Here is a 13,308-nt window from a genome sequence, read left to right as displayed (position 1 = left end):
TAGGAAAATTTCAGGCTAAATATTATTGTTACATTATTTTTGCCAGGCATATTGAAAGCACTGGGACTGCTTGTTTATGAGCTGGTCAGACAAATATCTGTCAGAGATAATAAACACTGCCTTGGGACCAGATACCAGTCATTTGGTTCCTACCAGCTCTGGACTCTATTATTCAATATGGTAATAAAACTTCACAAGTAGTTTCATGCAAATATGCACAAAGTTACAATTCAAAGAGATTATAAAGCTTTTGACACTAAGCACTGCATGAGATATACAGTTTTCTCCAATATAGTATCTACTTCTGGTTTTGGTAAATAGTCAAGCTTCCAATTTAGTTTTGATTTTATATTGTCATCTCAGTATCACTCCTTCTTCACAATATCTCATCCCACCCACAGATCCCTGTATCAGAATAATACCTTTTCCACCTTCCTCCTCAGTAGGTCGGGACAACACAGAAAAGAAAACAGCACCATGGAGAGCAAATTCAATTTAAGTTTACAATATGATGCTCTCATTGAAAAGCCAAAGCTTGTTTTGTGGTGCATAAAATAAATACCATATGTAAAGCACTGGAGGTATGTGATCTGTGTGGCATCCACTGGGCTGCTAGAGGGTAACACACCATTAAGGAGAATAAAGAGGATGACAACAAATGCAAACATGGTGGAAAATATGTCCTGTAAGAGAGAGCAGAATGCAGTGTAGAAATGGGGAGTGGAGAACGCTGCCTCCCATTGAGGTGCCTGACTCATGCTTTACCTGTATGTGTTTAGTGAATAATATTTAATGTTTAATGAGATGTATATGTATATATCTATGCATCTAAAGAATCTCCTAATGGAAACTAATTAACTCTCCCAGTATGTTACAAAGCTGTTACAAAGGCAGGACCTGCCACTTGAGCAAGAGGACAGCTATTTAATTTTTTATCAAAATCTATATTCAAGAAGAGCTTCTTTCCAGAGCAAGACAAGCTCTATTATATTACTGTTTCTTTAAAATTCCTATTGGAAAATTTTTGAAGTGGGTTACCCAAATATCTTTCAGGGCTGATCTTGATATGCTGAATTCTGTTTCTCAACAGATCCCAATTTTGTGACAACTTCAAACTTGAATCTCTGTGATTTCTAATATTTAATAGGGTTTTGTTTTGGTATTTTTAATCAACTCTTTTTTTACTCCCCATTTTCATTCACAGTGTCCAGAATATCAAAGGCAGTGGAAAAGAAGCAACTAGAAGGTCAGTGCTAATGCTGCTCTTGTACTTGATTGTTATCAGAAAACATAGCAGACAGGTTTTGTAAAAATGTTTTCTTGACAGAGCACCATATGCTGGTATGATTAGGTCTGGCTGGACACACGCAGAGTTTTCTTCACCCACTTTGTGAAGGGTGGTTGCTCCTGCTATGCACATATCAAAATGTTTCAGAAGGCACTTGCATTCTTTCACTCATGACCTCAACATACCTAAGATTAGACTGTAAAATGAGGAGAAGGATCAAATACATGCTTTTACATTAGCTCACTGATCTAAAATACTTTTACCAATCCACAGTCCAGATGAATAAAACCTGAGAAACAATGTGAAGTGGAACTGTTTAAGGAATATTAAATGTGTTTTATTTTATATTGTGATATCTTCTATCAGGATACTACTGCATTTTACTAGGTATCATACAAGCACAAAATTTTGAATTTCCACCTCAGAGTGCTTGAGTTTGTCTGACTCTAACCTCTACTTATCTGATGATAATGCTGTTTGCTAAAGAAGTGAAATGTCTATTTTGCGATATACACCTCCATAAATACAGGGTGGTTGCAGCGTAGAAGGCGTCTCCAAGCAGAAAGGCACAAACTTGATCTCATATGATATGTCTCAAATTTAATGCCTTCAGATACTTAACACCAATAACGCCACTTTAATCCACTAAGTAAAGACCTTTCCAGGCTGAAATGACTCTGGATTTTGCATGGCAATTCAGTGCAAGTAAAAGACTTTTGAGAGCATCAAAAAAAAAAAAGAAAATCAATGCAAAACAGGTATTTTAGATAATTAGTATAATACAGTTTGGGGAGCAGGTTTTGAGGCCTGCTTTTTGTTTGTTTGGGGTTTTTTTTGTTTGTTTGTTTGTTTGTTTTTCATTTTAGATAAATTATATTTCATAACACGTATTTCCTTTTTTTTTTTAAGATCATTTTGCCAGCATGTATGTTCTATAAAGAGAGTTGAATTGAATTTATAGCCTTTATTAAGAAATGACTGACTTAACAAACTGATGCAGCTTAAGTGACCCCAGTCTATCTTAAGCAGCACAGAGATTGTTTCTGTTTGCTCACCAGTACCCCAAGTAACTTTTTTGTAAAAGGAATATATATTTGAATTAAAGGCTGAAGTATGACCAGTCAGTAATATCTGCAAAACAGTATTGGAAACCTGTCATTAGTTTCTTAAATTTGATTGCCTTTTTCAATTTCCTGAGAGACAAAATATACTTTCCCCATTATGTGTAGGTGACAGCAGACTCATCTGTTAATCATCAATTTCCTCATTAGAAGTTCTTACCTCCTTTTTATATAATTCTTCTAAAATACAATTTCTCTTCAATAAAAAGTATATTCCTTGAAATAATTACACTTTGATAGAACATTTTTTTCTGTCCTTCAGAACATTTGAATTTAGTGTCCTATTTCAACCAAATTTGAGAAGGGGCAAAACTTTGAGGTAATTTTCTACAAGTTTCTTGAATCATGATATTGAAAGAGGAGAGGTCCCTTGAGCAGTTTTGAAGGAAGGATTGTGTATAATAGCATTCTTGATTGAAAAGTTATCAAAGAAGCCATATTGCTGTTTAAACCTGAGAGGTATATCTATAGGATACTAGATTTAATTTTAAATTTCTTGGCATGGGTATTTATTTCAGCGGAATTTTTCAGATATTTCAAAGTCAAAACTCAAAATAATATGTGAGAACACTGTAAAATAATATAAAACTGTGGAAAAGTCTATAGCAAAGATTGTGATGCAAATTTTAAGTTCTCTAATAATTTATGTATTGTATTGAACTAGTGTACTATTACTAAGAGGACAGTAGAAATAAAGAGGGATAATGTCATCAGTGGCTTACAGGGGTGGAAATTTAATGGAAATGAGAAGTGCTGAATCATAGTTAAAATTTGCATTGGTGGAATATTGGTCCCAGTAATGTTCTCAAATTTTAAATTAATCTGGTAAGTGTTGAGAAAGATATTGCAATTTTGCCTTTAATTAATTTAATGGGTAAGAAAAAACTGTCAAAATGTTTAAATGTGTTTACCTGCAGAGGAATTTAAAAGGCCAGATTTTAGGAGTTCCTTATACATCGTCTGGAGTCACAAAATTCAATGTAAGTAATTTTGTTCTTGGTCTATAAGGCTGAGAGTATTGATCCAAGATGGAAATCTTTGTGACAGAGACAGCCTAATTCAATGAAAGCTGTTGCAGGGACCTGGAAATTACCTGATGTATATGAGGGAACAATACAGAGCAGTTGAAGAGTTCTGTAGCTTTGGTGACATAGGAGGCGTGGTGTAGTGCATTGCGCTCTGGGCGAGTCAGTGTCCTGAAGGTCTCAACAAGTCAGAGTGATGCCAGAAATGCAATAGAAAACATCGTAGAAGTGAAAGAAAGAAAGAGGAAGACTAAATTTGTATCACTTGGCAACACGATAACCAAAACTCTACAAAGGCACAGTAACAATTTATATATACTTGAAGAGTGTACAGGAAAAGATGAGAATTACACACTCCAATGAACAGACTATAGAACAGAAGAGCATGAAATGAAGAAAAGTTGTATTGATCAGTTCTAGAACTCAGCTCCTGTGATGTTAAATTTCCTTCTTGCAGCAATCCTTCTCAAGAGAAGATGAGGAAGCCTTCTGTTATGGAAAAACAGCAATAAATGGCTGGAAAAAACACCAGTAAAAGACTGGGAAAACACCAGTTAATGAACAATCCTGTACGGATACCTGGTGGTGTACTAGGTTGATGGCTGGACTTCATGATCTTAGAAGTATTTTCCAACCTTAACAATTCTACGCTTCTGTGATTCTGGGATGTAACTCAGGGCAAATTCCTAGTTTAACAACATTACAGCACCTAATAAGCTAATGAAATGGCATTGTTTGACCTACTGTGTAGCAGACAGGATATTCATGAAGCAATTTGTGATTGGATTAGATTTCCTTCTTGTCCATTACATAGTGTTGCACCTTTGGTGTTCAGGTCATTATGCAATTTTTTCTTTTTTCAATTCTTCACCTGGAATATTCTTTCAGCAGTGAACCAAAGCTAGAAGATAGACAGTTTGAGAGCATGTTGTGAGTCCTGTACTTGTGAGGGGGGAAAGGGAGGGGGAGCATAAAAGTTTGGAAAGTGATCTCTTTAATCTATCTTTTCTTTCTACTTGCTTACTCTCTACATATGGTTTGTTTTGCTGCTGAATATATCATATAAGAAAAATCTTAATGTATTTGTGTCATAGGACTAGCGGAAGATGTGAATGCTCTCACTACTGGAGAGAAGATGTTTAAAGGAATTCTATGCATCTTGAATACATTTTTAGAATGAGAAATTAAAATTAAGGAGAGATATTTCTGTGTAGTCAAAGAAAAGAGGAAATTTAATGAAAATTCCCTGTTGGCAAGTTCTTACCCAAGCAATAATAGCTAACAATAGATGGACCTTTAAAAAAAACTTTTTAAGCTGTTTATGAACTATCCAATTAATGGACTTACATATTTTTAACCATTTTTGCCTCATGCCAGTTTAGTGGTAGTGAACACCTATGGCTCTTGTTTCAAACTGGGCTTCATCATGGAATACAGGCATGAAGATGCAGGGCCCTGCAGTAATACTTACATGTAGACTGTCAATGCTGAGGCTTGACCAAGAGGCTCTCTAAAGTCCAGGAGAAATTTGCAAAAAAAGGGATTTCAGGGTTTAAAACAGAGAAGATAAATTATTTTAAGTAAAACCTCCAAACATGATGTGTTTGTGCAGCATTGTTGGGAGTTAGGTTTGTTCCTTTTTGTCTTAAAGAATTTTACCCCATGAGTTGCTAAGAGACTAAGTACTAGTGCTTAGATGTGCTTGACCAACACAAAGGAGGGAGAAGATCACACGAGTTTTGGGGCAGGAAAAGGACAGTGTTGGAGGAGCTGCGGGTTCTACTTGCTCTCAGCATCGGAGAGGACGGTCAGGCTTCTCCTTGCTGCAGGAGGAGTCCACTGTCAACAGACAGTCTGGTTCTGAGAGATCTGCCATCATCTGCTCATGTGCCCAAGAATTCTGCGCTCCTTTGCCTGCCCTGCTGGAGCTGGGCCAGCCCTGTCCAGGAGTTGAGGCTTCTCCAGCACTGCTCTTTGTGCAATGCTCTAGCCCCACACCCCCCCTGCCTGCCAGGACACCTCCCTTCCTGCTGGGGACCCTCGCCAGACCCTGGGGATCCATCCACCAGCCCGGGAGTTTCCACCGTTCCAGCTTGGTGCTCTCGGGGTCCCAAGAGATCAGACTGCCCCGGGCTTTGTGAAACAAAGTCCCTCGAGGTTCCTGGTTCTGTTTATTATTAATGCTGTAGTTGTTGTTGTTTGTTTGCCTTGTTATACTTACTAGTAAATAACTGTTATTCCTTTCCCCATAGCTCTGACTGAAAAGCCTCTTTAATCTTCTAAATTATAATAACTTAGAGGGAGGGGATTGGAATTTCCCATTCCTAGAGAGGCCCTGTCCCTCCCTAGCAGTTACCTGTCCTCCAAACCAAGACAAGCACCCAGCCTGATATTACCTTGATTTTGTCTGAAAGTCTTTGCTTTGTGATAATTCCAGGTAACATTATTTTATTTATAAAGTATATAATTTTTCCTCTTCTTGACATGAACATCTTTTATCCTATCCTCAAACCTAGCTAAAGTTTGTTTTCCCTTTTATGAATATTTATCTTCCTATTTCTCATATATTAATTTGAAAAAAAAAAAAAAAATCTTACAGAGTTAAATAAACAATAGGCCCTGGTTTTAAACCAACAAAGTCAAAATACTCAGTATTCCAGAGTTGAATCCAACAATTCATCCTTTGTGGCTCGCAGGACTTACACCAGCTCTAAAATAAATGAGCACAGTCCCAAATACCGAGGCTGACTTGTTATCTCTATATGTACTTTTCAGATAGCAGACACTAAATAATTCACTATACAAAGTCTTATTTCAATTAAAATGGTAAAACTGATAAAAAAAAGTTTTCTTTACTTTTGGGAACATATCTCTGGCTTGTAATTGCATTAATTACAAATACACACAGTTGAAAAGTTATTCAAATGCAAATTTTCTTAATGAGAAGAAAGCAACTGGGAGTATAATTTTTAGTTGTTGCAGTTAATGAAAGTATTTGATTTTGTTTTAATTGCACTTTTAATAAAATAAAGTGCTCTCACAGTGATGAGGTTTCACTAACACAGCATCATCTTAGCTGTGCTAGAGCTTCCAAAGGTGGCTGATGGTGGATAGATCAGCTGGCACTGGGCTCTCGCTGGAGATAAGTGAAGCAAACAACCATTGCTCCTGGGCAGTGCTGATCTCTGGCTAACAGCAGTGTGCTGAAGAATGTCACCAGAATGACCCTAAGGGCTCTCTGATGTTTTATCTAACATTGGTAAGGAATTGCAATAACTTCTTTTCAAAAGGACTGATGTCAAAACTGATTTACCCCCTACCCCAAACATCCTTCCCTCAATATACTATAAATTATTGTGAAAAATAATCAAGTATATAGGTATCAGTGGGTCTCAGTCTTGCACATGAGATGGTATCTATAAGGAGGAGCAACCATCCAGGGAAACTGGAAACAACAGCCTGGTGGCTCGGTGACCGTATCCTGCCCCTCTTCACACTTCAGTCTGGGAATGTTGGGAAAAAAAGGGTGGCAAATCCCATCACTGGGTGAGTCTTCTGATACCTATGAGTAGCTGTATCCACACCTCAGGGGTTCCATTTCCTCAGCTGTGATTTCAGAATGCCATGCTTTCAAACTGGTTTTGCAATGTAAATCAAGAACCAGTTCCAGAAAGGCTTGATCTGTTGTAAACAACTTAGGAACAACAAAAAGACAAAATGCATCAAATAAAATAGGAATATTTTCATTTTATTCTAATTATAATTAATATACTTGAAGGTATGATAAAAGATTCCCAGAATAAATCTGAGCTGTTTGCTTCATATAATGAGGAAATCTAGTTATCTTTAGCATTCTAACAGAATATAATTTGGTATAGAGTGCTAATTTTATGTGTTTGGGTGGGTTTTTTTTGTTTTGTTTGTTTGTTTGTTTTTGTTTTGTTTTGTTTTGTTTTTCCCAAAGAAGCAAGTATTTCAGAGGTACATACATGGCAAATTAATTTTTCATAGATATTATGCATAAAAGAAATTTAGAGAAAATATGCATATCTCAAATTGAATAGCGTCACCATAGAATCCTGATAAGAGTTCTCCTGCTGTTAATTTTCCTCTGAGATGAAAACACTACCAAGCAACAAAACCAGGTGTTTAAGCACATCTTCACAGGGTAGAAAAGAGGGTTTTAAGATGAGAACTTCTATTAGAACCTATAGAAGCCCATAGAGATCTCTCAGATAGACTTAACAGAATCCAATATATAAAAAGGCAAATGACACGACAATCTCTGTGTTTTACAAAGGAAATGTAAGGAGTACAGGAGTGAAGTAAAGGGTCAGGCAAGAGCAGGAACCAAAAAACATCATTCTGATAAAGGAAAGGTAGTATAGTGAAGTTCTGGTCAGAGAGGAAGGAAAGGATAGTGCAGCAAGAGGGGCAAGGCACAGCAGGCTTCCTGACTTCCCCAGTTAGCCATTTTCTCCCCTTACGTGTAAATGAGGGATTTCTCCAAGTCAATGCTAAGAATTTCAGCTTTCTCCCATAGAAGCTCATGGCTTCCTCAGACCTCTGTCACCCAGCGTGGCGGACATGGCCAGAGATGGTTTTGCTCCAGGTTGTTCCTGCTGCAGCAGTGCCTGCACTCATTTAACAGTGTTTGGATGAATGACTCGGAGAAGCTTTTCATGTGTGAAGAATAGCTAGTGTAAGTGCTCTGAAATACATATATTTATTCAATTTTGATTGTATTGGTGTGGAGGTTCTGAGATGTATTTTGGGAAATTTCTTCCAAAGGAAGCCTTTGGAGAAAGCAAGAGAAAGCTTTTATAACAGCTATCAGATTCTATGAATGTTTTTTGCTTCTTAAGTACTGTTGCTGTAATGGCATGAGAAAAAAGAACATGCTCTGAATGGCCAGTATGGGTATAACTTTTATACTCTGAAATGGGGAAGTAGATGATGACAGGGGCAGACATCAACTTGCTTTTAAGTGCTTACTATTACTGTAACCATCATGTCATGAAAGGTCATTGACATCATCAGCTATAGAGCCAAGTTATTTTCTCTTTTCTGATACTGTATTTCAGACAACCATTAGCCAATCTCCATTGTGCTATAACAAACAGAAATTTAGGGATGGGAACTTGGCATTTCTGTCACCCCTGGAGCTGGAGTGGAGAGAAGACTGATGTGGGATCCCTAGAGCTGCTCACTAGCTTTGGGAGACACTTGTGTCTGTGCCCTGTGAGTTGACATTTTCCTTCTCTGTGCAGTATTGACAGTGGTGTTTCCTCCTCCAGTAAGTGCCAAGGAAAAACACTGTCTGATTTTGCATACCTGAACTTCATCCTATAGCCACATCTTAAATGACGATCTGCAGCTGCCTAAAAGTCCACTGGCATGTACAAGAGTGAAAGTAAATGCATTCTCTTCAAGGTAATTCACAGCTGCAAAACTCTGCTAGGGCAGTAGAGGCATCCCAGGCATATCTTCTACCCTTTCAGATTGAGAAATTCAACAAATATTAGACTTCTAGAAAATCACAAAATGAAGAGTAATTTTCAGTTCTCAAATAACCTAAATTCTGTTTTATTTGAAAAATGACCCAATAAACATATAGCTTCTCTCTTTTTGTGTCCAAAACTGTAATGAAAGACAGGCTTCTAAAGTTTTCTCTGTGGTCATATTTGCCCTGGTCCCAAAAGGTACAACTCACCTGCTAAATTTTACAGCTACATCTTTGAAGCTGGAGAATAATATCATTTGTGTAGAGGCTAATTGAAAAAAGAAAAACAAATTGTATTATATTGTACATGTGCACCCAGCTAGTGTTGAAAATCTTGACAACAAAAATACTTGTAAGCTGACTCTACCCACTTTTCTCCATGAAATTTCTAAAATGTATAGAAAAATTAAGATTGGAAATGACCAATCAAGAGCCCAACACCTCCATGTTCACCACTAAATCCTGTCCCCAGGTGACACATTCACACACCTTTTGAACACTTCCAGGGATGCTGATTCTGCTTCCCTGTGCAGCCTGTTCCAATGCATGACCACCTTCCCAGTGAAAAAATTTTCCAAATATCTAATCTAAACCCTCCCTGGTGGAACTTGATGCCATTCCCTCTCATCCTGTCAGTGGTTGCCTGGGAGAGGAGGCTGACCCCTCCTCACTACAAGCTCCTTTCAGGTAGTTGTGAGAGTGATAAGGCCCCTTCTGAGCTTCTGTTTCTCTGGGTAAAATAACCTCAGATGTAGTTTATAATATGTCTTAAGGCACTAGCACATCACTTTTTTCTCTGATCACGTGTCAAGGTCTGATAGAGCTCCTGTTATTGCACAGGACATCTCCTGATGCCTTCTCTTGGACCCGTAGCTCACCGCTGCTCTTGGCATATGCTGCAGTTACTTTCATTGGGAGCAGGGCACTGGGATTTTTACCAGGTTTCCCAGGGCTGCTGTCCCCAAGGAAGGAAGAGGGAGAGCAGAATTCAATGTATTTGTATTTATTAAGCTTTCTCACACATTTGGGGTTGCTGAATTTGAAATTATACAAAGATGTTGTCAGGTATCCATAGTTATTCTCAGGAAATTCTTGCACTGGGATGGCAGGGATTCCACCACCTCCCCAGCTAATCTCTTTCAAGGTGTATAATTAGAAGACAAACTGTTGATAAACATTCCCTTAAGCATGATTTAAAAAATCATGCTCACTGAAAAGTAATTGTATACTATTTTCATATTTTCAATAGAAAGTCGTTGTCTTGCCTAAGGGTAAATATCTGAAAGCTGATTGTCGATGTCTAGACTCATCAACCTAGATTCCCTTTATAGCCAGCTGAAAGAAACAGGCACCTCCAGGGCATGATTCATCTGCCTGCCTTAGAAAAAATGGCAAGTAGAGAAGAATTTCTTTCTGAAATATATGCCTCAGAAATGATTGGAGTTTTTAAGGAAATAGTTTTCATATTCTGTGGGAAATGGATTTAAAGAACTGGTTTTCTTCAATACTAGAGTGAAAAAAAAAGTTTTCAAGAAATTTGTAAGAAAATTACATATTTTAAAATTATCCTTAGTAAAATGAAAGGCTTATTTTCCTCATGTTTTCTTCCTTTATGTTTTATAATTCACAAGGGAAAAATTACATTTGGAAATGAAGAGAGGTTTTAATAAGAAAAATTTAAACTTGAGATCAAAATGGAGTATTTTGATCTCACTGGTATCCTTCAGCTTGAATTGTCTTTTCCTTATGAAAGGTCACCAAAATTGGTCCATTCCTACAGAAAATTTTGATTTCCATGGAATAGCATTTTTGTAGAAAAATGTGGCAACAAAATTTTTTTCAACCAGCCATACAAGTTATGTGTGAGTTGACAGAACTTTGTACAAATAAATGTTTTTAATCTTGATACCCTCTTTATAAAAACATTCTGCTTTCAATTAAGAAATTTATTTTAACTTTTCATGGCCTAACAAGTAGCTCTCACTTAAGAAAGGGCTAACTGCGGCATAGTTTTAAGAAACGTCTTATAAAGGCAAGCTTCTAATAGAATTAAAATAATTAGGCATATAAGATTGTTTTGAGATGATTTGGTGTCACAATTTTCTTGAAGGGTGTGACCAATAGGTTGAAGTATCATATAGTCCTTACTTGCATGTGACCAAATGCAAACAAAGAAAACAAACAGAATGATGTTGTAATAAGAAGAATTTGGCTTGCCCCCCCCCCCTCCCCCCTTAAAAAATTAGGTAGGGGGTTGAGTTTTGTATTATAAATGATTGATGGCTATCAAGTTTTTGGGACTGCAAAGCTATTACATCAAGCTACAGTATGACAATAATGAGCTGTGACAGTCTAACTGAGTAAGGGAAAGTTTCACAGAACTGGGTGTCTGGAAGGAAGACATCGAAGTTGACAAATGACTTCCAGCTAACTTGCTTCCTTCTGCAAGGCATGTTCCAGTGTTGCTGAGAGACAGATGTTAAATGGAGCTCGACAGAACTGAACACACTTCAGTAAATATCTTGCTGATAGGACAATTTACACACCAGAAAGAAACATTTTTAGGAAAATCTGAACAAAATCTTTGCCTTCATTCAGACAATGTGGGATTCACCTCACCTAATCATGAATTGTCTACTGTGCAGTATTTACACTTTAAAGTAGCCAAGATTCTTTAGGATCCATGGAGAGAAGTACATATTTCTAGGGCACATTTTAGATACAAGGTTTAGGATAAACACACCTAAAAAGCATGCATTTTTCTTGCCAGGTTTGAAAAGAAATCTAGGGTAACTAGCTTAGATGCCAGTGGTTACAACGGACCCATCACAGATCTTCAAAAAGTCTCAGAATCTGATCAACTAAACCGCTGTCTCTAGAATGTTCTGTAATTAATTTTCCATTTTTATTATATTGATTTTTTTAATCAGTCAATTGGATTTAATTCACTGCCAGATGTTTTCTATGAAGTAATTAGCTAATTGTTTGAGAGAGTAAGGAAAACTGAAATGTATATGTGATATCCTAGTCAGGAAGAAATTGACCACTGTGCATTTAGACTGACCAGAAGAGGAAAAAAATCTCATCAGCTCCTATGTTATATTAACTTTTTTACCAGGATAAAAACAAATTGTTAACAAGAACATACTAATTAAATAAAAAAGGTTTTGGCTTATAGTTCCTAGCATGGAACTGTATTATTTTTCCCCTATTTTTCCCCTATACCTCCCTCCATTTAGCATGTATAGCACTGCAATATTCGCTGCACACGAGGTTAACTCAGTGTCTGAGACCGGAAGGTACAGTTAGCCCTGCATGTCCCAGCCCAGCCTCCCAGGGCCTCCCCCAACCCTCTCCTGAGTCCTGGCACCTCCATTTCATCCTGTCTTGGGGCCACCAGTCCCTGGCCCAGCTACTGATGGATGTGCATGTTGCCAGTCCTGTCTCTGGCCCTGTGTGCCGCACCCCAGCTGGTTCTCTCAGCAGAAGGAGCCAGTGTTCCTGGAGCAACTGGACTGCTGGCAGTGCCTGGGCTGTCAACGAACCTGTCCAACTCTGCCCAATGTGCTCAGCCCCTGCGGGATGGCGCCTGCTGGCGAGGGCACAGCCTGTGCTGGGGTCACCCTCCGCTCCTTCCTGAGGGAGCAGCCAGACCCTTGCTGCTACCCCGCCTGTCATCTTCTTCTGCGTCCTCTGAGAGGACAAAATATTGCTGATCACTGCTTGCCATTGATTTGTGTAGGCTCTTTGTACAAGCAAGCACTGATCTTTTTATTTCAGAGCAAGTACGCAGATGGAGCACTTTCACCTGAAATGGCAAAAGAAAAGCCCTCACAAGTCCAGGCTAGGACAAGTTCTCAATTTCCTAGGCTGTTCAAAACATCTCTTCACTGGAATGACATCAGAAATGCTTGAAAAGTGTTAGACAAAGAGGTTAGATGAGCACTGGGTGCTAGTGTGTGTGGAAGTATGAGAAAAGTTAAGTTTACCTGTAGATAGGAGTTAGATCCTTGCCTTAGCCATACCTTTGGCTCTCAGAAGGGGACAGAGCTGCAGGCACTGCAGCGCTCTCAATGCTTGGCATGAATTGTTCACATCAACTACTATGGTGATTTCAGAGACGCGAGTTCCAGAAGGTGGAGATTGCACAGCAGAGGTAATAAAGATCTTTGCTTTTGAATTGCAGTTTCCAAAACACCAACCTGTTCCCAAGCATGTTCAAAATATTAAAAGATGGGCAACCTGGCAGAACTCCTGTGGCACAACTATGTTAGAAGCAGCAGTTTCTGAAAAAGTAACTCAAACACACAGAAACTACTGAATCAACACCAAAAATGCTGAATGGCTGATAAGGAACAGAAATTAATCTGA

Source organism: Hirundo rustica, chromosome 3, assembly GCF_015227805.2.
Source record: "Hirundo rustica isolate bHirRus1 chromosome 3, bHirRus1.pri.v3, whole genome shotgun sequence".
NCBI classification, from domain to species: Eukaryota; Metazoa; Chordata; class Aves; order Passeriformes; family Hirundinidae; genus Hirundo; species Hirundo rustica.
The sequence above is the reverse complement of the archived record's forward strand: the minus strand, read 5'-3'. Positions refer to the sequence as shown.